The 26,031-nt window shown below is 40.7% G+C and overlaps 2 long non-coding RNA genes across 2 annotated transcripts in view; one reads left to right on the forward strand and one right to left on the reverse strand.

Moving 5' to 3' along the window:
- Positions 1 to 11,543, forward strand: part of LOC149137336 (uncharacterized) — a 30,281-nt gene extending 18,738 nt beyond the window's left edge. The window contains exon 3 of the long non-coding RNA XR_016240877.1: positions 11,414 to 11,543. This is a non-coding gene — a long non-coding RNA (uncharacterized LOC149137336). The remainder of the gene's footprint in view (positions 1 to 11,413) is intronic.
- The window catches only part of LOC149137337 (uncharacterized), a 25,727-nt gene continuing 5,783 nt past the window's right edge, over positions 6,088 to 26,031 (reverse strand). The window contains exons 2-3 of the long non-coding RNA XR_016240879.1: positions 7,878 to 7,998; positions 6,088 to 6,473 (exon numbers count right to left, since the gene is read on the reverse strand). This is a non-coding gene — a long non-coding RNA (uncharacterized LOC149137337). The remainder of the gene's footprint in view (positions 6,474 to 7,877; positions 7,999 to 26,031) is intronic.

Below are 26,031 nucleotides of genomic sequence, written 5' to 3' on the forward strand. Positions count from 1 at the left end.
ACAGCAGTAAACAACTCCCTTTTCTTGACATCCTAATTAAAATAGTCAATAACCACATCGAAACAGACATCTTCTATAAGCCCACAGATTCTAAACAATACCCATTATTCAACTTTCCCATTTCGGAAGCGGGAAAACCACCTCCTGTGACTTCTTTCATTCACTACATCATCCCCATAAGTGCTCTGAGTAGATCTTGCAGTCGCACATGTATTAACACTTTTATGAAACTCGTAGAGTAAAACATTTCTGATGTGATCTTTAGATGGGACAAACATGGTGGTAAAAGTTTCTGAGAATTATGGCCAGAAGTTAGATAATCTGAAAGAAAATAGTACAAATTAGACACAGTGATATCTTAAAACTATAGGAAGAGGTTGATAAATTCGCTTTGAAGCATTTTTTCTAGAAATCGGACATTACTTTTGCACCAACCTGATACATATATTTGGCACTGTACCAGCAAAGTCACCACATAGTACAGAACCAACAGTAATTGAAGGAGAGAATTAATTTACAGAGAAGGATGCGCATAGTTCTCTGTAACAGACTGATTCCAAATTTTAGCAGAAAACCAGCAATTTCAGGGGAGTGCTAAATGGATTATGTCGACCCCCAGACTTCAACTGATACTTAATTTATCAGCCCTTATAGAATGAAAGGCAAAGTTGACCCCTGCAAAACTTAAACTAAGAACATAAAGACAGAGACAATGCTTCTCAGCATTGTGTCCGGCATGGGAACAATTTTGGTAGCTTGCTGCCTTTTCTCGAACATAATCCAATGAAGTGTTGTCTGAAGGTCTGTTGTGCTTCCAAATGCACCAGGAACATCCAGTGCTGAGCTCCCAACGACCACAATGGGGAAAGATAAAATTGGTGTTTCTCATAATTTCTCCTCTGTGTGTGTGTGTGTGTATGTGATGGGTTCTGCACAGTTTCCCCCTCCTGCTGTTGTCTCCATTGAGCAACCTGAAACTGTGAAGAGAGAGGATGCTGGACACAGGCATTGAACCCATGACCATTTGGTTTCAAAAGGAACAACCATTTCTGTTAGAATACTTTAATGTTTATTCACTCCAATAGTTTCAATTTTTACAAACTTTACAGAAAACATATCTTACAAAAAAAACAAAACAAAAAAACCCCAAAAATCAAAAGCAAAAATAAAACAAGTGAAAATAATATTTGAATAATAATAAGAATAATAATGATAATAATGATAATGATAGTGATAGTAATAATAATAATAATAATAATAATAATAATAATAATAATGGTTTCAAATTGTTGGCGGTAAGTTGATTACATCAACCTCTGTACTGGTACTCATTTTATTGACTCCAAAATGAAGAAAAGTAAAGTTGACCTCGGTAGAATTTGAACTCAGAATGTAAAAACAGATGAAATGCCACTAAGCATTTTGCTCAGCGTGCTGAGGATTCACTCAGTTTTCTGACTTCATAATAACAATAACAATGATAATGATAATAATAATCCTTTTTACTATAGACCCAAGGTCTGAAATTTGCAGGGAAAGGATTAAGTCGATTACATTGACCCCAGTGCATAACTGGTACTTAATTTATCGACCCTGAAAGGATGAATTGTAAAGTCAACCTTGGTGGAATTTGAACTCAGATCATAGTGATGGTCAAAATAACACTAAGCAAACGATGGAAGGAACAAGCTTTATTCCAAATGACTAAAATTAACCAGATAATATCAAACATATATATACATCTTTCTCTCTCTCTCTCTCTCTCTCTCTCTCTCTCTCTCTATATATATATATATATATATATATATATATATATACTCTTTTACTCTTTTACTTGTTTCAGTCATTTGACTGTGGCCATGCTGGAGCACCGCCTTTAGTCGAGAAAATCGACCCCAGGACTTATTCTTTGTAAGCCTAGTACTTATTCTATCAGTCTCTTTTGCCGAACCGCTAAGTGACGGGGACGTAAACACACCACCATCGGTTGTCAAGCGATGGTGGGGGAACAAACACAGACACACATACATATATATATATATATACATGTATACGACAGGCTTCTTTCAGTTTCCGTCTACCAAATCCACTCACAAGACTTTGGTCAGCCCGAGGCTATAGTAGAAGAGACTTGCCCAAGGTGCCATGCAGTGGGACTGAACACGGAACCATGCAGTTGGTAGGTAAGCTACTTACCACACAGCCACTCCTGCGCCTATATATATATATATATATATATATATATATATCTATATCTTTATATATTATACTTTTACAACAAGAAGGGTGACCTGGACTTTGAAGTATCAGCCTTATGCCCTCCATCAGACTATCTAACGGGCCAGGACTTCGAAGTCCCTGTCAGCCTACTCTACATACGATATTGAGTCATTCTTCATTTTCTTGTTGAATTGTTCTTACTCTAACTTGACAGGAAAGCAAACATTTATTACACGCTTCTCTTTCCCTTTCTCTTTCTCTTACCCATTTGGCTGCGGCCATGCTGGAGCACCACCTCGAAGGGTTTAGTCCAACGAGTTGACTCCAAGAGCTTGCATTTTTTGAGCTGCTAACTTATGGGGACACAAACAAACCAACTCTGGTTGCCAAGCATTTTTGGAGGAGAATCACAATCACAAGTATGCATGCACACACACACACACACACACACACACACACACTCAAACATATATATGTGAGTGTGTGTGTATATATATATATATATATATATATATATATGTATATATATATATATATATATATATATATATATATATAAACAGGGCTCTGTCTTAGGACCATTGCTTTTTATAGTCGCTCTCTCAGATATGCCTTCAAGTGCCCAGATAGCCACTCTTGCAAGCTACGCAGACGATACGAAAGTCTCGCAGAAAATACAGAACTCCAGCGATGTTGCACATCTGCAGCAGGAGTTGGACTCAGTTTACAGATGGGCTGAGGATAATAATATGCTGTTTAATGCTGAAAAATTCCAAGCCCTGCGCTACCAACGCCCAAAACTGAATATGAAACTTACAGAGTACACTGGTTCCCAGGGAATTTCAATCCCAGAGCCTAAATCAGTGAGAGACCTGGGTATCGACATGAGTGATGATACCTCTTTCCACGTGCACATTACCAGGATGGTAACAAAGTGCAGACGATTGGCTGGATGGATCCTGAGAACATTCAGAACCAGAGATAAGGAAACCATGATGATCCTCTGGAGGACATTCATCCTCAGCCGCCTGGATTACTGCTCACAGCTGTGGTTACCCAGTAGTGTGAAATTAACAGCAGACCTTGAAGCAATCCAGAGAAGATTCACAAAGAAGATTGTCTCTTTGCAACTGTTTGGCTACTGGGAAAGGCTGAAACAGCTAAGACTCTACTTCCTGGAGAGAAGGCGGGAGAGGTATGCAGTAATATACATCCGGAAGATCCTGGAAGGAATTGTGCCAAATTTTGACATTGAAAGCTACACCAATGCCAGAACGGGACGACACTGCATAGTGCCAAAGATCCCAGCAATGCCATCGCGCTTCAGGACCAGTTGCTGCAACAGCTTGGGATTCAGGGGCCCACAGCTTTTTAATATTCTTCCAAAGAGCCTGAGGAATCTGCACAAAGTAGATGTAGGGGTTTTTAAATCAAAGCTGGACCTCTTCCTATCGAGAGTCCCAGATGAACATACTTCACGGCAAGAGGTGCAAATGAGGGTTGCTAAAGCAAACTCCATTCTTCACCAAGTGCCACATATTGTAGGAGGCTCCCTGTAATAACAGTGTAGCAACACAGCGGTGCATCAGCATGGCCGCAGCTCTAAGCTGAAACTATAAACAACAAACAACAATATTCTGTTGTGTCTGGTGAGAGTCATTTTCTTATTGTGCCTTAAAATTTAACACACTCACCGGTTAAATTTCCACTTATTTCTTATTTTTATTTTCCTAAAATTTTCGTTGTGTCTTGCGACCTTTTTAATAGTCTTGACTCTCTTGAGAAATAAGTGGAAATTTTAGTGGTGAGTGTGTTAAATTTGAAGGCACAATAAGAAAATGACTCTCCCCAGACACAAAAGAATATGCTTCAACACACGAAATCACATAAAGAAATCTTGCAAACCAAATCCAAAAACGAAATATATATACATATATACATATATATATGTATATATACATACATGATGGGCGTCTTTCAGTTTTTGCCTACCAAATCCGCTTACAAAGATCTGGTTGGTCTAAGGCTACAGTAGAAGACATTTGACCAAAGTGCCATGTATTGGGACTGAACCTGGAACTATGTGGTTGGGAAGCAAACGTCTTACCACTCAGCCATGTGCATGTGTGTATATAAATACAATTGATTGTGTGTGTGTGTTGGTGGGGAAGAAATGTTTGAAAACATTGTGGTGAGAGGAGAGAGAGGGAGAGAGAAGGTGGAAGAGATGGAGAAGAGGAGGGGCAATGACACAGGAAGCAGTTGCCCTGATGAGAAAGGAATCCTGGGGGCAGAAACACGGAAAACAATGGAATTTTCATTACACCAGTTCTAACAATATTTCTGACAACAACAACAACAACGTTAATAATAATAACAATAATAGCCACTGTACCAAAACCTAATAGTTTCTGATTTCGTTCAAATATACATGCGAATGTATATGTGCACATACAGGTACGTGTGTGTGTGTGTATGTATATATATATATATATATATATATATATAGATATATATATATATCATCATATATATCTATATCTATCTATATATATATATACACTCACACACACATGTATATATATATATATATGTATTACGGACCGAGACCTTTGGAAATGGGCTGTGCGTGAGAAGACCCGGCAAGCCAAGTAAGATCGTTGCCAGTGCCCCTGGACTGGTTCTTGTGCGGGTGGCACATGAGATGCACCATTTTGAGCGTGGCCGTTGCCAGTACCGCCTGACTGGCTCCTGTAGGATTTTCGAGCGAGATCGTTGCCAGTGCCCCTGGACTGGCTTGTGCGGGTGGCACATAAAAGACACCATTTCGAGCGTGGCCGTTTTCGTGCGGGTGGCACATAAAAGACACCATTTCGAGCGTGGCCGTTTTCGTGCGGGTGACACGTAAAAGCACCCACTACACTCTCTGAGTGGTTGGCGTTAGGATGGGCATCCAGCTGTAGAAACTCTGCCAAATCAGACTGGAGCCTGGTGTTGCCATCCGGTTTCACCAGTCCTCAGTCAAATCGTCCAACCCATGCTAGCATGGAAAGCGGACGTTAAACGATGATGATGATGATGATGATATATATATATATATATATATGTATATATATATATGTATATATATATATGTATATATATATATGTATATATATATATGTATATATATATGTATATATATATATATATATATATATATATGTATATATATATATATATATATATATATATATATATATATACACACACACACACACATGAAAATATATAAATTCAATTGGGGTATTGACTTTGTAGTTTGCTTTATAAAGCCTGTCTACAGGTATTGGCTATCAGATAACATTTTACAGGGAATATTGATCGTATCGCTCAACATGCATCTGTAATCCATAAAGTGCCAATAAGGTTTATATAAATATAAATATTAACAAAGAGAATGGACAGAGAAGACTTGCCATTTGTCAATATTACTGGATTAATACTGATTCAATCTATTATTTCATATATTATATATAGTAATATTTCAGCAATGATTTTCTGGTAAAAAAATGAGACAATTGTAGCATTATGCCAAAAGATGTGTTGCTCAACCCATTCTCTTTGTTAAAACTTATATATATATATATATATATATATATAAGTATTTATATATATATGTGTATGAATGTGTGTGTAGATGTATGTGTGTATATATATATATATCATTATCATCATCATCGTTTAACGTCCGCTTTCCATGCTAGCATGGGTTGGACGATTTGACTGAGGACTGGTGAAACCAGATGGCAACACCAGGCTCCAATCTAATTTGGCAGAGTTTCTACAGCTGGATGCCCTTCCTAACGCCATATATATATATATATATATATATATATATATATATATATATATATATATATATATATATATATATGTATATATGTATATATATACATATATATGGACACACACAAGTATAGGCACAAGAGGTTTGATTGTGAAGTTTGTGGTGAGCAATGAAAAGAGTGAGAGTGGCAAATTCTCTCTCCTCCGAACCCCTCCCCCTACTGCTCCACCATCACTGTCACCCCATTCCCACAATAACTATTTAGAGTCCTTCGATGGCTCATCTATCGCCTGCTGCATCAGTCGTAGTTGTTCCGAGATCTCAAGAAGCTGTTTGGCCGTATTTTTATTAAACTTGCGAGGGGCTGGACCTGCCCCTTGCCTGTTTGAAGCTTGCTTCCCCACTTGTGGTTTTTCCTCAGTGTCTTGAATGATATGTTTGGAAAATGGAGAGAGAGAGAGAGAGAGAAAAGCAGAAAATTAATATAGAAAATAAAAAACAATGAATTACGTGCCAAAAACAAAAAAAAAAAAGAAAGAACATAAACCTTTCTACACACACACACACACACACACACACACACACACACACACACACACAAAGTCATAAATGACAGAGAAACAGTTTGATGAAATTTTATTTAATAACAAAATTCCAATATCTTGACAAATTATTTTCTAACTTAAAAGCATGTAAATAATTTATATTATTCTATAGAATGAGAAATAAATATACACTCCTTGTTGTTTTCTCTTCTCCTATATATTCTATGTGTTTTGTAGAACGATACCTTAAGGAGCTTTTCTAGGAGCTCCACAGGATTACTTGAATGCCATGAAGATTCCGTCCAGATTTTCTGATTGTTGTTTAAGTTATTTGGGAATGTAATGTCGGTGGAGTTGCCTCCCCTTGTCCGTCTCTGGTTTGTGTTCGATAAGCCTGGGTTCATTTCTGTGTATGTTTTTGGTTTATTTTCCTTCAGCAAGGGCTTATCCGATGCCTATTCTACGATGAACTGTGTTTCGTAGTTAATAAACAAATTGCTTTGTCTTTGCCAGCCTTGTAGCGAGTTTGTTTCTTCAGCTTCACAAGTTGTTTGCCACAGTTTAAAGACACTTTCCAAGCGTTGACCATCTCAATGTTTCTTTAATTCGTTGTAGATTTCCTCATCTATGTTCTTCAATTTTTCTTCATTGCTCAGCGCTCTAAGCTCAAGCAGTTCTATTTCTGTCTTCATGTTTTCCAAGTGTTAGTTTCTCCCTTAATTGTCTTTGTTGGTCCTGTTCGTTTGGAATACGTTTAATTTGGAGTTATATATTGTGAATTAAATATATGTGTATACACACACACACATATAATATATATATATATCCAAAAACGAAATATATATTTATATATATATATATATATATATATATATATATATATATATATATATATAGAATAAATACCAGGTTTACAAGAACAAAAAACAAGTGTTGAGGTCAATTTGATTCAACTAAAAATTCTCCAAGGCAGTGCTCCAGCTTGGGTGGAGTCAAATGACTGAAACAAGAAAAAGAATAAAATATAAAACGTTCTATAATAGTTTTGTGTTGACAGCTGTTCCGGGAGAGCCACCGCTGATGCTGTAACCATGTTCATACACAACAAAGGCCTATGTTGTAGATGGCATTGCAAATATTTGGGCAAGGGTTATTAGGGTCAGTTGATACCTTGCTGTTTCTCTTCCACTGCCACCTGTCTTGGTGACAATGGAAAGGGCCTCGGGCTCTGCCCTGTCTTTCTCTGATCACCCCCTCCCTCTTTACAAAGTAAAGATACTCACTGGAGTTGTGTCTGTCGGGCTATCAGCTGGCTACATACCGTCTGCACCTCCATGTCACAGTCGATAGGGTCCATCCACTCTTGTAATGTAACCTTGTTGTGGGTGGGGCTGCATCCTACAGCTGTTGGGGTTAAGGGTAGGAGAGGAAGAGGAGAGAAAAAAGAAAAACAAAACGAGAAAAATATTAAGAGAAAAACGAGGTAACAGGTATAAAAAGGGTAAAATCAGTAGGGTATCGCTTAAACGAGTAAATAGTATTTTCCTAAACAAGAGATCCCCTTATTTCGGTTAGTGACTTATTCACGAATATACCAACATTAGCGCTGCTGAGGGTAATATTCTCTGGGAACACACAAAAGCCTTTTTCACAATTATTTACTTTGACTTGTTATCATCTCATATCTGATTAGCCTGTTATTACGTAACATGCTTCATGATTTTAGTATACATACCTTATTAGTATTTTCCCCTATGTTCTATATACTCTGGGAACGTATTACAGCCCTTTTCGGCGCTACTTTATGTGAACTCTTACTATCGGGTAACTAATTTCATGGTATTACATGACTGACTTCACAATTTGTGTATTCATAACTTATTAGGAATTCCTAACAACAAGATCCTGTGTAAGACACTTCAGTATTCTCTGTAAATGCACAGAAACCGTTTTAAGGGCTACATACTTTGTATTGTTCTTACTGGATTAGCGAAACAATTATGAGAACGGAACCAAGGGATAAGCCCTGCTTCCCCAGGAATTACAGTGTACGCCCCAGCTAGTAGATACATGTGTACATACATAAAACAGTAAGGTGCGATTTGAGGGAGATTTGGGTGCTATTTCTACCAGGTCTGGCTACTATGTAGAGGTCTCCATTAGCTCATACATACATATATACATAGATAAGAGAGTAGGGTGTGATTTGAGGAAGACAAATGTGGGTAAACGGCAGGATACCGTGTTCCAGGAAAAATGTAATGGAAACGGAAAAACTCCTTCATAAAGAGTGATATTGCAACAGTTGCATAGAACCATGATGTTAGAGCAAAATTAGGCTTTTGTGTCGGTGCGCGCACGTATGAGAGAGAAAGGCCGAGAGATAGAGTGAATGAAGGTGATGATGGATGCCTTTGAAGGTCGATACTCGGATAGAAAAGGTGACATCGTCATGGTCGTTGTATGAAATGTTTACTTATAGATCACTTATGAACGGCTAAAACAAGCGAAACAGCAGGTTCTACACATCTGTTGTATACGTCGGTCTTGTTTTTTCGCTTTAAAGTAAGCGATTCTTATAGAAGCAAACACGATATTGAATAATTCTCCGTCATACGTCTTCTAAAAACTTTAAACATACTTCCAAAATGGGACTTCGTCTCGGTTTATCTACGTGTGTGTGTGTGTGTGTGTGTGTGTGTGTGTGTGTGTGAACATCCCATCATCAACACTCATCATCATCTTCTTCCCAATATTTGTACCCTTTAAAAAGAAGCAGTTGTTGCTATTTTTCCGAATTTATTTTACTTGTGTGCAACCAGATTGCAACTTTTATTGTACCTTGCACCAGAGAACATTATAGATTATCTGAAAACAAAACATATTGCCAATGAAAAAACCGTCTGCTTGCACACATTCAATCATCATCATCATCATCATCGTTTAATGTCCGCTTTCCATGCTGGCATGGGTTGGACGATTTGACTGAGGACTGGTGAAACCGGATGGCAACACCAAGCTCCAATCTAATTTGGCAGAGTTTCTACAGCTGGATGCCCTTCCTAACGCCAACCACTTAGAGAGTGTAGTGGGTGCTTTTACGTGTCACCTGCACGAGGGCCAGTCAGGCGGTACTGGCAACGGCCACGCTCAAAATAGTGTCTTTTATGTGCCACCCGTACAAGAGCCAGTCCAGGGGCACTGGCAACGATCTCGCTCGAAAATCCTACGAAGGCCAGTCAGGCGGTACTGGCAACGGCCACGCTCAAAATGGTGCATCCCATGTGCCACCCGCACAAGAGCCAGTCCAGGGGCACTGGCAGCGATCTCACTTGGCTTGCCGGGTCTTCTCACGCACAGCACATTTCCAAAGGTCTCGGTCAGTAGTCATCGCCTCGCTGAGGCCCAATGTTCGAAGGTCTTGCCTCACCACCTCAGCCCAGGTCTTCCTGGGCCTACCTCTTCCACGGGTTCCCTCAACTGTTAGGGTGTGGCACTTTTCACGCAGCTATCCTCATCCATTCTCACCACATGTTCATACCAGCGCAATCGTCTCTCTTGCACACCACAACTAATGCTTCTTATGTTCAGCTTTTCTCTCAAGATACTTACACCCTGACGGGTATGCACACTGACATTACACATCCAGCGGAGAATACTGGCTTCATTCCTTGCGAGCTTACGCATGTCCTCAGCAGTCACAGCCCATGTTTCACTGCCATGTAGCATCCCTGTTCAATGAATTTTCAAAATCCTAGTCGTTCTATTGACGGGATTTTGTCAAAAGAAAGTGAGCTAAAAGTAAAAAAAAAACCCAAAAAACCCCCTCTTTCCATCAGGAAAGGAACCTTTGGAGAAAACTCCAAGCTGCCATTATATGGAATTTTTTTTTTTATTTAGTGTTTAATTTTATATTTCATTTTCGAATTAACTGTCACGATATCTGCAAGAATAAATTGCATTGATATAAGAACTGCCGTTCAGTGGCACCAGTTCTGTAGAGATGTTTGTTTGGCAAAAAACTGGTGCCGGACAAAACTCCAATTGCTGGTCCGGACCATAGAGTGGTGTTCCATGAAAGTTTGTTCTTCAAAAAGAACAATGGACGACGAATGTGTCGCAAAACTTGGGTTGTTGGATGTTATGACACCACAACCAGAAAAAGGATTTCTTCAACGTCTACCCGATAGGAGTGCAGAGATGTTGGAGAATGTTATCAGACAAAACGTTCTTGCAGAAAATTTATGACTGACAATTTGACAAGCTATTGGAATCTGCATATACTCGGTTCCATTCACCAGACGGTAAATCGTTCCCCAAATTTCTTAGATCGGTCATCGGGGTATGTAAAAATCAGCGGAGGTAAAGATTATGGGAGATTATTTTTGTTGGTTTTATTTTGAAATGAAAACATTATATCAAGGTACGATTCAAGAAGATTGGATCCAGGGCGCGCATCCGCGCATGCGAGACGTGACTAGTGGATCCTACGACTCTCCAGCGCGCGTCACGCACAAAACATGTATGAGGGTGTTTGCGTTTTGTTTACAATGTGTTTTATTTACTTTGTTAAAAAAAAACCAAAACAAACCGTCCTGCATGTTTTGTGCATACATGCATTGGCAATAGATTGTTATTGTAGGATCGACTAGTCACGACTCGCGTGCGCGTGCGCAATAGCAGGTGTGTGCACCAATTAACGGCGGTGAATTGGAATGTGTGGGAAAAAAAAGGGGTAAATTTCAAACATTTCTCTCGTTCAACACCCGACAAAGCATAAACCACAAAATTCACCTTTATTCTGTAATTCTATCTCCAGAAAATCGAAAAATACAAGTTATTCGCTGAAAAATTCTGCGCCAGAAATCGCAAAAGAAGCCAAAACCATTTCACAGCTGATGTCTTCTGCTGAATTGCAGACATTTTCGAACAAGGTAAGGCAAAGAGATTTCCTTTTAATTGGCTTTCGCTTGTTTCAATAAAGACAAAACAAAACACTAACATGCTTTTGCTTTTGTTCAGACTTCGTTACTACTAATTTTTATAATTTCAGCATTCGTTTATTATTGTTTTCAAACGTATTTCTGCCAAATGTCATTTATAAAACATGTTTAAAGAAAAAGGGTGCGGATGCAGTCACGCCCCTCACCTTCGAAAATGTGTTTTTTAGTGAAAGGTTTCTTCGGAAACGTGTCTGTTTATTATTACATGTATGTTTATATAGATGCCTGTAGGTATATAACGTGTGTATTTGTCTTTCTATAGCTCGAGAGAGAGAGAGAGAGAGAGAGAAAGTTGTAATGGAATTGAAGGCTTGTAATGGCTGTGGAGTATCTCTGGGTCAGTTCGTCGTACTTTATATTGTCTGATATCGTCTATAAATCACATTTCACCTTCCAACACTTATAACCCCTCCTGAATCTCAATATTTCGTCGTTTTTTTTTTGGCTTTCGGACACCTGAGTGTTTGTCCATCCATTGACATGCACAAATCTTGCAGTCCTCCATTTTGTTCTCTTCTGGATCCCTTCTTGGTCTACGCCTTTCAAACACGCGCGAAACAATTTGAGCTTTGTGTTTTTTTGTATTTGTTTTTTTCTCTTGCTTTGTATCGGAGGGGAATGGGTGGAGGGGGGTGACTGAGAAGGTGGGGTGGGACGGGGTGGGGAGTGGGACGGGGTGTATGGCTTGGGGTTCTAATTCAATCTGTCCTTTCTTCCTCTTCCTTCAGCTACCATCCACTGTTCTTTGTTTCTCTTTTCTTCCTGTTGCACCTTCTCCGGCCCCTTTCTAACTTCTTCCTGACTTCTCTGCTTCTGCAGAGGCCTTTTTTGCTCTTTCCATACAGAATTTTCTGTTTTCGTGGCCTGCAGGACGGCTATTTCTTCTTTACTTCCGAGAAGAACAGCCGCCACAACCCAAGCCACATCTGTTTCTGGTGGGATTCTCTCCACCCTAATCCTGGAAGTCCTTCTTCCAAGATATGTAGGTTACTGTGGTTACAGCATATTCTTTTGCCTTTCCTGCCTTCTTGAACCACAATTGTTCCAAATCTGCTTCCTCTGCCTCAACATTTTCAATTTTCCTTTCTTCCACTGAGTACACCTTATATATTTACTGTTTTCTTACCCATATTTTCCAATACTTTCTGGAGTAGGGACAACTTAGCATCACCACCGATCCTACGTGCCATCTCCTCATATTTCTCCATGTTTGTCAGGTCCACCTCCTTTTTTGTGACTTCTGTCACTTCAGCAAATCTTTCTTCTTCCTTAAACACTTGTCCATTCTATCAACTGCTCGTACGAGCCCCTCCTCCGAAGAGGACAATTCGGACCCCCTAAGGTCTGAATAGAACATGTTCCTTACTGTTGGCATTGCTGATCCTGCTTAGGGCGGAGAGAAAGCACAAGACAGTCGACCCCTCCTCACACAATCAACATATTCACCTCCCATTTGAGCTCAGAATGTAAAGATGGACAAACTGCACTTAGCAATTTGGTCTCAGGACCAACAATTCTGTCAGCTTGCTGCCTTATATGTACACACACATACACACACGGAGGCTTCTTCCATTTTCCATCTATCAAATCCACTCACAAGCCTGTAGTAAAAAACACTTGCCCAAGGTAGCACATGGTGGAACTGAACCCAGAACTATGTGGTTGTGTGTGTGTGTGTGCATATATGTATGTATGTATGTATGTAAGTGTATAATGAAAAAAAACTGAGTGGTTGGGATAGTGTTTTCAAAGAGATGGAGAGAGAGAGAGAGAGAGAGAGAGAGAGAGAGATGGGTGTAGCTGATTGGCCAGTTTAGTGCTTGCTTTGATGGCCAACAAAAAACAACAACAATAACAACAAACATTAATAGCAACAGCGATAAAAAGTGTATTATGTGTACATATATCTGTGTATATATATACGTATATATGTGTGTGTGTGTATACGTATATATATATATGTGCATACATATATATATATATTATGTGCATCTATATGGGTATATATATATATGTGTGCGTGTATGTATCTATGAATTATTGTGTATATGTATATATATGTGTGTACATATATATATACATATACACAATATGTATACACACAAACACATACATACATACATTTATATACATACATGTATATATACACACACACACACCTATATACATATATATGCATACACACATATATATACACATACATATATGAGTTTATGTATGCATGTGTATATTTAAATATATATATATACACATATATGTATGCACACACGTATGTATATCTGTATGTATGTGTGTGTGTATATATATATATATATATATATATGTGTATGCATGTATGTATATGTGCATTGTTCTTGAATCTGCATACACAGAAAACCAGGAGCTGAAAGGAAATACACTGGACATAGAAGGGGTCCAATGGTGTGAGCCAAGAGAGAGAGGATTGTGTTGCTATGGAGACGTGAAGAACACGGAGGGGAGGGGGGCAGTTGTAGAAGGGGTGACGTCTAATGGCCAAAGCAATTGGAAACAGTTGAAGACGGAGACAAAGAAAGGCTTAGGAGACTATGTGGTGAAGACTGACCTTAAGATGGTACTCCTCATGGAGGGGATGGTCACGGAATGGGGGGGGGGTCGGGGCTGGTGACTGGTGGTGTTGAAGAAGTCCTGAATAGCAAAGACCCTCACCAGAATAGCAAATAGGCCAACTTCAATGTCACAAGAAGGACCGTGAGGACGTATACTGAGAGGTATATCATCACAGAACAAATGAAACGGGTGGCTTTATTAGCAATTTGAACCTACAACCAAATTCAATAGAAGTCACCAAAGTGAGTGAGGCTAGTGACCAGCATCAGCTGTTGCTAGAGACAACAGTTAAAACAACTCGAAAGCCACAAAAGCACTGAGCTTTTGAGGTTTTTAAGTTGTTTTGACTGTTGTCTCTAGCAATACCCTCTGTCACTTTTCTCACCTTTTACTTGAGACAGTCATTAGACTGTTGCCATGCTGGAGCACCGCCTTGAAGAACTTTTAGTCGAATGAACTAGCCCCAGTATTTATGTTTGTGTTAAGCGTGGTATATATTCTATCAGTTGCTTTTGCCAAACTGCTAAGTTACGAAGACGTAAACACATATATATATATACAAGCACATGACAGGCTTCTTTCAGTTTCCATCTACCAAATCCACTCATGTAGTTGGGAAGCAAGCTTCTTACCACATTGTCACACCTCGGATGGGCTGAAAGACCAATTCTATGACACCCTCTTGCAAACTACCTCATCGACAAGAGACAGAGACCTTCTCTTTGTGGCTGGTGACTTCAATGGTCATGTCGGACGTCGTGCTGGAGGCTTCCATGGCATACATGGAGGCTATGACTTTGGTTCCTGCAACGAGGAGGGAACCAGACTGCTGGAGTTCTGTGAGGCAACCGATCTTATGGTTTGCAATACCAACTTCAGTAAACCTGCCTGTCACCTAGTCACCTACCAATCCAGCAGACACTCTAGCCAAATCAACTACATCCTCGCCAGAACTAGAGAAAGAGGGAGGCTTATAAATGCCAAAACCCTCCCTGGCGAAGAATGTACACCCCAACACAGATTAGTAGTTAGCGACTTCGAGATCAAGGCAATATGGGTGCCCAGAAGTAGACCGGCCTGGGGGAGAAGGGTATGGAAACTTAAAGACCCTGCAAATGGACAGAGATTTAGAGACAAGTTACTTGAAGCATTTGATGAAATAGAAGGGGATATAGCATCATACAACGTGGAAGACAATTGGAGATTTCTGCGGGACAACCTATTGAGAGCCACAGACCAGATCTGTGGGTGGTGTAAGGTCCCCTTTCGACCCAGAGTAACATGATGGTGGAACAAGTAGGTAGACAGGGCTATTAGACAAAAGAAACAGGCTTGGAAGGACTGGAAGAACGGTGGTAGCAGGGAATTGTACCAATGTGCCAGAAGGGAGGCTAGGCGACAGGTTTATTTAGCCAGAGGGGAAGCAGATAAGAAAAGATTTGCCAATGTTCTGCGCCGTGAGGACCAAAGACTCGAGGTATTTCGTGTTGCAAGACAGTGTAGGAGAGAGAATAGTGATGTTGTAGGAGAGAAATGTGTTCGCATGGATGATGGTACGCTTGCACTAAATGAGGATGCAAAGAAAGAGGTCTGGAGATGCCACTACGATAGATTGGTTAATAAAGAGAATGAATGGGAGGAAGAGAGCCTGCCGTATGTCGACCCAATAGAGGGACCAGCTATCCGAGTTGATAGTACCAGGGTAGATAAAGCAATTAAGAGTATGAAGACTGGGAAAGCCCGCGGCCCATCAGGAATCACTGCAGAGATGCTCAAAATATCTGGCAGTGTTGGCTATAGCCTAGTCACCCGTATTACGAACCAGGTGATACACGAAGGAGTCATACCCAATGACTGGTGTAGCAGCATCATAGTCAACTGCTACAAAGGTAAAGGTGACGCTTTAGATACTAATAATTACAGAGGCATCAAGCAGTTAGATCAGGTTATGAAAGTTACAGAGAGGGTCATAGCCCAACTAATTAGAGAGCGAATCAATTTAGATGAGATGCAGTTTGGGTTCGTGCCAGGTAAAAGCACCACTGATGCCATATTTCTAGTGAGACAGCTGCAGGAGAAATATCTAGCCAAGGATAAACCTCTGTACCTGGCCTTCGTTGACATGGAGAAAGCCTTTGACAGGGTCCCCCGATCCCTTATCTGGTGGTCAATGAGGAAACTTGGGATAGAAGAATGGTTAGTGAGAGCTGTGCGAGCCATGTACAGAGATGCTGTCAGTAAGGTGAGGGTTGGAAATGAGTACAGTAATGAATTCCGGGTAGAGGTAGGGGTCCACCAAGGTTCCGTCCTCAGCCCCCTCCTATTTATCATAGTCCTCCAGGCGATCACAGAGGAATTCCAGACAGGTTGCCCCTGGGAGCTCCTCTATGCTGATGACCTTGCACTAATTGCGCAGTCACTATCAGAACTAGAGGAGAAGTTTAAGGTGTGGAAGCAAGGACTCGAATCGAAGGGCCTTAGAGTCAACCTAGCAAAAACCAAAATCCTAATAAGTAGGAAGGTAGATAAAACAGAAACCCCTTCAGGTAGATGGCCCTGCTCAGTATGCAGTAAAGGAGTAGGTAGTAACTCTATAAGATGTACCCGGTGCAAGCTATGGACACATAAGAGGTGCAGCAATATCAAAGGCAGATTAACTACAAAGTTAGTCTTTGTATGTGGCAGATGTTCAGGTGCAATAAACACTGTAAACAAACAGGAAACAACTTCTATCTCATTCCCGGGAGAAAAACTAGAGGGTGACCAAGTTAGTAGTGGGGGTGGGTGCGCTGAAAGTGTAACTGCTAGAATAAGAATAGCCTGGGCCAAGTTTAGAGAGCTCTTACCTCTGCTGGCGACAAAGGGACTCTCACTCAGGGTAAAAGGCAGACTGTATGACGCATGTGTACGAACAGCCATGCTACATGGCAGTGAAACATGGGCTGTGACTGCTGAGGACATGCGTAAGCTCGCAAGGAATGAAGCCAGTATGCTCCGCTGGATGTGTAATGTAAATGTGCATGCCCGTCAGAGTGTAAGTATCTTGAGAGAAAAGCTGAACATAAGAAGCGTCAGTAGTGGTGTGCAAGAGAGACGATTGCGCTGGTTTGGACATGTGGTGAGAATGAATGAGGATAGCTGCGTGAAAAAGTGCCACTCCCTAACAGTTGAGGGAACCCGTGGAAGAGGTAGGCCCAGGAAGACCTGGGCTGAGGTGGTGAGGCAAGACCTTCGAACATTGGGCCTCACCGAGGCGATGACTACTGACCGAGACCTTTGGAAATGTGCTGTGCGTGAGAAGACCCGGCAAGCCAAGTGAGATCGTTGCCAGTGCCCCTGGACTGGCTCTTGTGCGGGTGGCACATAAGATGTACCATCCTGAGCGTGACCGTTGCCAGTACCGCCTGACTGGCCTTGTAGGATTTTCGAGCGAGATCGTTGCCAGTGCCCCTGGACTGGCTCTTGTGCAGGTGGCACATAAAAGACACCATTTCGAGCGTGGCCGTTTTCGTGCGGGTGACACGTAAAAGCACCCACTACACTCTCTGAGTGGTTGGCGTTAGGAAGGGCATCCAGCTGTAGAAACTCTGCCAAATTAGATTGGAGCCTGGTGTAGCCATCCGGTTTCACCAGTCCTCAGTCAAATCGTCCAACCCATGCTAGCATGGAAAGCGGACGTTAAACGATGATGATGATGATGATGATGATGATGATGATGATATATATATATATATATATATATATATATATACATAGATATATTCACTCCCTCACACCCTCTCCCCTCATACACGGCTTTTTTTTTCTCGAAGCGTCTTGAAGTACACAGAGGAAGCTATAAATAAGGCCTTGTAAATACTGAGTTGAGAAAACTATTTTGGACCCCAAAAAAAAACAAATCAGTTTCTAAAATGCTTTGGTCCAATGGTAGAACATCTGTCATGTTCAAAGATGTGGGTTTGAGTCTCACTGGCAGCCTCTTTGATTTTTACTCTCCAAATAGTTTCCATGTTTCTATTTATTAGCTTCACGTTTGTGCTTCGAAATCCACCATTTCCAAAAAAAAGGGATTCTTTTACATTCGTTGAAAAATTTATTACAAGAAGGCAAAGCTGTGTGGTCAGGAAGACCCCTTTGTAGCCAGTTGGTTTTGGGTTCAGTCCCACTGTGTGGTACCTTGGCTAAGTCTTTTATACTATACTGTCAGACCAATCAATGCCTTAGACATGAATTTTGTAGATGGAAACTGGAAGGAAGCCTATTCTACTGGGTTGGCCATGTGATTCAGATACCAAGTAGCCAGTTCCCAAAGATGGTCCTCTTCAGCAAGATTCAGACTGGAGGTTGGCCCCGTCGACTTTCGAAAGTTTGTTTTGCTGCAGGTCTCAAGTGGTCTCTCATTTTACGTAGTATCCTTCCCAATTGGTGAGGGTCCCTGGCTGTTAATTGGAAGCCATGCAAGTCCATGTGCTTTTACCTGTCTCTTCTCAAAGCTCGTTACTCCAGCGTTCACCACTTCAGCTCGTTAAGTCTCAACAGTCCTCACCGTTTGTTTTTACTGTTTTGTTTTTGTTGTTCTGTTTTTGTTACCACTTTAACCTTCTGCGGGAAGGACTGTTTTAACGAAGTCTCATCTGGTCCCTTCCTTTGAAATGCGGAGTATATAAAACAGGGGGCAACTGATGAAGGGAATGTTCTTTATGTTGCCTGTTTCGTTTCTCTGTTTGTTTCTTTCGTTGTTCATTGTTTGTGTTTTTTTTATGTTCTCGTTTCTCTTTTTGTTCACATTTCTTTGATGCCCTGTACCAATATATGCATGTATATATATATATATATACATATATAAGTAGGCATGTACATGTATGTGTGTATATATGCATATACTTATATGTTGCTTTCCAGAATTCTTTGCTACCAGCATAAATAAGTTATTGATAAAATGGCAAAATTGTGTTGATGATTTAGGTGCATTCTTTGATTAACTGCATTGCTTTTTGTTGAGATAATGTAAAATAAACTTTCAGTTCAAAATTGGATCATTTCATTCTTAACGACCTGATATAATGTAGCCCTGTACGTTTACTTTAAATCCACAGGTTGGTCGTGATTGGAATGCCTTTGTTCATTGAACAGCCGTATCAGGGTTGGCCTAGGGCTAAACAATCACAACACCCACAGATTTCCATAACAATACGATCATTGGCATTTGGGGTGGCCACCAGTTGCAAACAGATGGTGCACTTTGAGTGCAAACATGTACACACACTTTTACTGTCCTTGTTGTTTTTGTTGTTGTTGTTGTTGGTGGTGGTGGCGGCGGTGGTGGTGGGGTGTTGTCCCTGTTTGGTGTCAATGTTGTTTTCTTTGTCTTTCATTGATTATTTAATGAAATATATTTATACGTACATAGACGCATACACAAACACACTCACACACTTATATACATACATTGCATTCATACAAGCATACACAGATACATATATTGAGTTACTCATACATTCACATGTACACACACACACACACACATTCATACACATACCTATATATATCTTGCATTCATGCATACACACACAGTACATACATACATGTATAGTGACATGCAATGACATTAACTCCCACATACATGTTAGTCAATACACACACATGTTCATGTATATGCTGTGTATGTATGTGTGTATATATATATATATATATATATATATATATATATATACATACATACATATACATGAATTTAACATATCGCATCACATACCATATGCATGTGTGTGTGTGTGTGTGAATATATATATATATATATATATATATATATATATTTATATATATATATATATATATATATAAATATACTAGCAGAGGCACCCGGCGTTGCTCGGGAATGAAATTGTTGCTTATATACTTGAAGAAAAAAAGGCAACATATGCTGTATAGAAATTTGAGAGGACATTCTGTAGATGGACTCTCAGATGAATGATGGCTGGGCGCCTCTCATGAATGGGGAAAATTGAAGATGCGCCAAAAAGCCTCATTGGTACTTGGAAACTTTTACGAAAATTAAAATGGGGATCGTTGCCAGTGCCTATGGACTGGCTCTTGTGCGGGTGGCACATAAAATACACCATTTCGAGCGTGGCCGTTGCCAGTAACGCCTGACTGGCCTTCGTGCGGGTGACACGTAAAAGCACCCACTACACTCTCTGAGTGGTTGGCGTTAGGAAGGGCATGCAGCTGTAGAAACTCTGCCAAATTAGATTGGAGCTTGGTGTTGCCATCCGGTTTCACCAGTCCTCAGTCAAATCGTCCAACCCACGCTAGCATGGAAAGCGGACGTTAAACGATGATGATGATGATGATGATTAAATGAAAAAAATGATTTACGTGAATATCCTCAGAAGAGTAATTGAAATAAATTGTGGAGCATACACATGTGTGTCTTTGTAAATATGTTTGTATACATTTATGTATGTGTGAGTTTGTAAGAGACAGAGTGTGAGTGAGAGAGAGAGGTTTGTTGTCATGTATACGCACATGCATAAATATACATACATCTTTGGATGTATGCATATGACAACACAGCCCTTGACTCACTCACACTATATATCTTACAAACACGCACGCGCGCGCATACACACGTGTGTCTTTGTAAATATGTTTGTATACATTTATGTATGTGTGTGTTTGTAAGAGACAGAGTGTGATTGAGTCAAGGGATGTGTGTGAGACAGAGTGAGAGAGCGGTGTGTATGTAGTATTTACTCTCTGTCTCATACACACGAACACACAAAATAGAAAGTGAAGCTTTTTGCGGTTGTTACGTCAATACCGGTAGTTGACATTGAGGAACCTTTTTAAAGAAGTGAATCTTAAATATAAAGCAATATTATTTATTTTTAATTAAAAAAATCAAATGAAGAACCTAAGATTTATCCGAGGTCAAATTATTCATGCATTACAAGTATGGAAGCATTTGGTGAAGTCGATTTCACGTGAAAAGCGATTACACACACATCTCTGTTTTATATATAGTATACTAGCAGAAGCACCCGGCGTTGCTCGGGAATGAAATTGTTGCTTATATACTTTAAGAAAAAAAAGGCAAAATATGCTGTATAGAAATTTGAGAACATTCTGTAGATGGACACTCAGATGAATGATGGATGGGCGCCTCTCATGAATGGGGAAAATTGAAGATGTGCCAAAAAGCCTCATTGGTACTTGGAAACTTTTACGAAAATTAAAATGGGGATTAAATGAAAGAAATGATTTACGTGAATATCCTTACAAGAGTAATTGAAATAAATGGCGATTGTGGAACCCCCCACGCACGCACGCACGCGCGCGCGCATACACACGTGGGTTTTTGTAATTATGTTTGTATACATTTATGTATGTGTGTGTTTGTAAGTGACAGAGTGTGAGTGAGTCAAGGGGGGGGGGGCGTGTGTATGTGTGTGAGACAGTGAGAGAGCGGTGTGTATGTAGTATTTACTCTCTCTCTCATACACACGAACACACACACACTCACACAGAAAATAGAGTGAATCTTTTTGCCGTTGTTACGTCAATACCGGAGCGCGCGCGTGCATTTAACGTGTGTCTTTGTAAATATGTTTGTATACATTTATGTATGTGTGTGTTTGTAAGAGACATAGTGTGAGTGAGAGAGAGAGGTTTGTTGTCATGTATACGTACATGCATAAATATACATACATCTTTGGATGTATGCATGACAACACAGCCCTTGTTTCACATTTATGTATGTGTGTGTTTGTAAGAGACAGTGTGTGAGTGAGTCAAGGGGTGTGTGCGTGCGTGTGTATGTGTGTGAGACATGTGAGAGAGCAGTGTGTATGTAGTATACTCTCTCTCTCTCTCTCTCTCTCTCTCATACACACAAACACAAAAATTAGAGAGTGAATCTTTTTGCCGTTGTTACATCAATACCGGAAGTTGACATTGAGGAACCTTTTTAAAGAAGTGAATCTTAAATATAAAGCAATATTATTTATTTTTAATTAAAAAAATCAAATGAAGAGCCTAAGATTTATCCGAAGTCAAATTATTCATGCATTACAAGTATGGAAGCATTTGGTGAAGTCGATTTCTCGTGAAAAGCGATTACACACACATCTCTGTTATATATATATATATATATATATATATATATATATATATATATATATATATATAGAGAGAGAGAGAGAGAGAGAGAGAGAGAGAGAGATAGAGAGAGGCACAAGCTTGGCTGGATGGTAAGAAGCCTGCTTCTCAACCACATGGTTCTGGGTTCAGTCTCACTGCCTTGCGAGTGTCTTCCACTATAGCATCAGGCCAATCCAAGCTTTGAGAGTGGATTTGTCAGACAGAAACTGAATAAAGTGCATGTTATTATAGTAACAATAATAATAATAATAATCCATGGATGGATTTTAGAAATATTTCAATACGTTGCTATGCACGTTTCTACAAATTGCATGTTTTCATGATCATAGTGTTTATTCCTGGGACGATTACAGTCCAGTCCGTCGTGTCCATGGACATCAGGGGATGATGGTTCATGCATTCATTTCCTCTGGCAATATGGTATTCACGTTGGGGTTTGTGTAATTGGTGGGGAGGAGTGGAAGGGGATGGAAAGAGAGAGAGGAAGGAATGGTAATTATAAAGGAGAGGGAGGTGTGTGTGTCTTTGTCCCCACTCACCACCCGACAACCAGTGCCCTTTTCACATTGTCCTTCTTTGAGTTAAAAGGTGCCATGCTTCAGGTAGGGCCCATTCTCTTGAGCCGTTCTTGCAACATTTACCCCCTTCAAAATAATTTTAGCAATTGTCACAGTCTCCGTTGCTGCAAACAGCCGCAACCCAAGAAAGAGAAAAACCACTGCCAGGGACCTCCCACCCCACCCCCAGCACCAGCACCAGTAGCATTACTTCATCTCACCAAACACACACACACACCAATATATAGATATGTATACACACACTTGTACGAGCAAGAGAGACTATACACCCTGGTACAGTGAGTGGGGTTGGGGTAGGCCCTTTTCATTCTCTTATTCACCAGGAAAATATAACGAAAATCTGGGTCACAACCTGGAAGAGTTCCTAAAAAAAAAAAAAACCCATATATCACAACACCACCACCACCACCACCTCAGCCACCACTGTCACCACTACCAACACCACTACAAGTGCTGCAACATATACCATCACAAGATTGCCACCAGAACTACCACCACCACCACCACCACTGCCACCGCCCTACTCGCTACTCACTTCGTAACCACTGCTACTATCACCTAAGCTGCAACTCCTACTTTCACCACCACCACTTTCCACCACAAACCAATGAGGGAGATCTGCCACTACTAACTACATTATTAGAAATAGCAGCTAAATCTCCCTCAAATCACACCCTACTCCTCTCTTATGTATGGACCAATGTGGGAGGCATCTACATGGTAGCTAGAGCTGGGAGAAATAGCAGCCAAATCTCCCTGAAATGGCTCCCATTTTAGAAATAGTTACATTGTATAAACAAAATTTTAGGGGAAAGGCAAGATGGTCACAGCTGGAGTGTCTGCTGTGACTGGATTGACCTGGGACTAAACTACCACCACCACCATGTTGTTATTATTCATGTCAACATTTCCATGGCAACAGAAAACTGTTCACACACAACACGGTGGGGGAGGTCAGTGTGTGTGTGTGTGTGTGTTTATCTGGTGCCTGGTGGTGATGGAGTCATCCTGTTCTATAAGTGTCACTGTTGGTTTTTCGTTGTTTAACCCTAGGCCAGCCTCGGTGGAGAAGGTCTATGACCACAGATGCCTCAACCATGACCATCTCATATTTAGAAGTGCATGACTTCAGGTGTCCTTCTTTCTTTATTGAAGAAGTTCAGAAGTGAGGTGAGGATCATTTAGCTGCTATTTTCAGCAGATAGAGCAACCATACAACAGCCCTCATTTCCCTCTGCCTGGTTTCAGCTGCAGTCAGTCTTGACTTATGGTCAAAGGGTTTCCATCCTTGACCATCCAATATGATCTCGTGTTTTTTGAAGACAGCAATGTGGTGTGATTTTGAGGGAGATTTGTCTGCTATTTCTAAATGAAGACCAGTTCCCACATGTGGGCTGATTTGTGTCAGGAGCAGTGGGGAGGGACAGGGTGATGGGTGGGTGGGGGGGGACAGATATTGTGTGCTTATGTTGTCATTTTGCTCCAGCTAAACCCTGAGTAAGCAGAAGTATGATCACAGGCAATCCAGTTGTGACTATCCCCTCTGTCTCCGATGTTTAGGGAGCCAAAGCTCCCATTAGCAAGTAAGCATGATTTGTAGGAGATTGTGGAGTGAAGGAGGAATTGCGAGAAAGAGAAGAGGCGTGGATTGGTTTGTCGAGGTAGGGTGAGGGCAAAATGTTCTTGTTATGTGTTGGTGGAACATCCAGGTTGGGGGGGGGGGGCTAGCAGATGGCAATACTAGAGTGAGAGAAGGCATGTGGGTAGAATACACAGGTCGGGGGCAAGCAGAGAGTAAGGATACAGTGGCCCTGGGTCAAGAGGACGACAAGATTGGGGAGTGAGAGGTAATCATAATGCATGAGAAAGAGATGTAGTTTGGTTCATTGTGTAAGAAGTTTTCTTGTTAAGTGTAGGTGGGACACACAGCACTTGTAGAACTCAGTTTCACTGATGTGGGTGGGACAGATTGAAGGATGTGCTGAAACGATTGTCATGTTGAATAAAAGATTCTAAATCCATCTTCTGTTTCTTTTATCAACAATAAACACAACAAACATTGTGGGTTTCCTGACATAAATCCAGTGAAAATTGTAGTTTCTGTGGAGGATGACATCAGGTAGCCTGAAACGGTGAATGTGCTTTGACTGACATAAGAATAGGCATATACTCAAAGTCCAAATAGTTACATGTGTGTGTGTATATATGCATCTGTGTGCGTGTGTATATATATATTTATATATATATATATTTATATATATATATATATATAGCAGCGTGTATGTCTGTGTGTGTATATATATATATATATATATATATATATATGTGTGTACCCATGCACTTTTACACCCTGATGTGGGCTGATGCAAACAAACAGCCAAAGAAACTGAGTCAGTGACTGCGTGCGCGTGTATGTATGTGTGTATCTGTGTTCTACATGATACGGGGAGGGGGGACAGTTATGTGGTGGTGGTGGTGGTGTGGGGGGGATCATGTTTCAAGTGAGACTGGGAAGGAAGTTGAGGCAGGGTAACCCACATAGACGCCCCCCCCCCCCCCCCTTACCACCCCATTCCGATGGTGGGACAGACCCAGACACACACACCACCGACAAGGAGTACATATGGGGTGGGGGTGGGGGGTAAGTATTGGGTGGCTGGTGAGGTGGGAGTGGGGGCTAAGGAATGCCCAGCAAACACATTAACATATACTCACTCCCTCACACACACACACACACCTACCCAAGCAGCCAGAAAGGCAAAAACACACACACAAAACCAAGTCTTAAAAGCTGAGGAAGCTCTGACCTGATGTGAGTTCTTTTTACTTGCTAAAAATAGCAGTCAAATTTCCCGTCACATGATGAAACGAAGAACACATAGCATCATGGGCTTGTTGATAGAAGAAGAAATGGGGAGGGGGTCAAAGATGGAACCCTTATGACTAAAGCTCTGCTCAGGCTGGTTTAGCCTGGGGCTAAACGAATACAACATTTCCATGGAGCCCACAGGCATATATACACATACGTATATAAACGAGCACTCCTTTGTTTACAACGACAAGTGTTCCGGTTGATCTGATTGATGGAACAACCTTCTTCAATT

Source organism: Octopus bimaculoides, chromosome 2 (genome assembly GCF_046866305.1).
Source record: "Octopus bimaculoides isolate indiv1 chromosome 2, ASM4686630v1, whole genome shotgun sequence".
In the NCBI taxonomy this organism is placed as follows: Eukaryota; Metazoa; Mollusca; class Cephalopoda; order Octopoda; family Octopodidae; genus Octopus; species Octopus bimaculoides.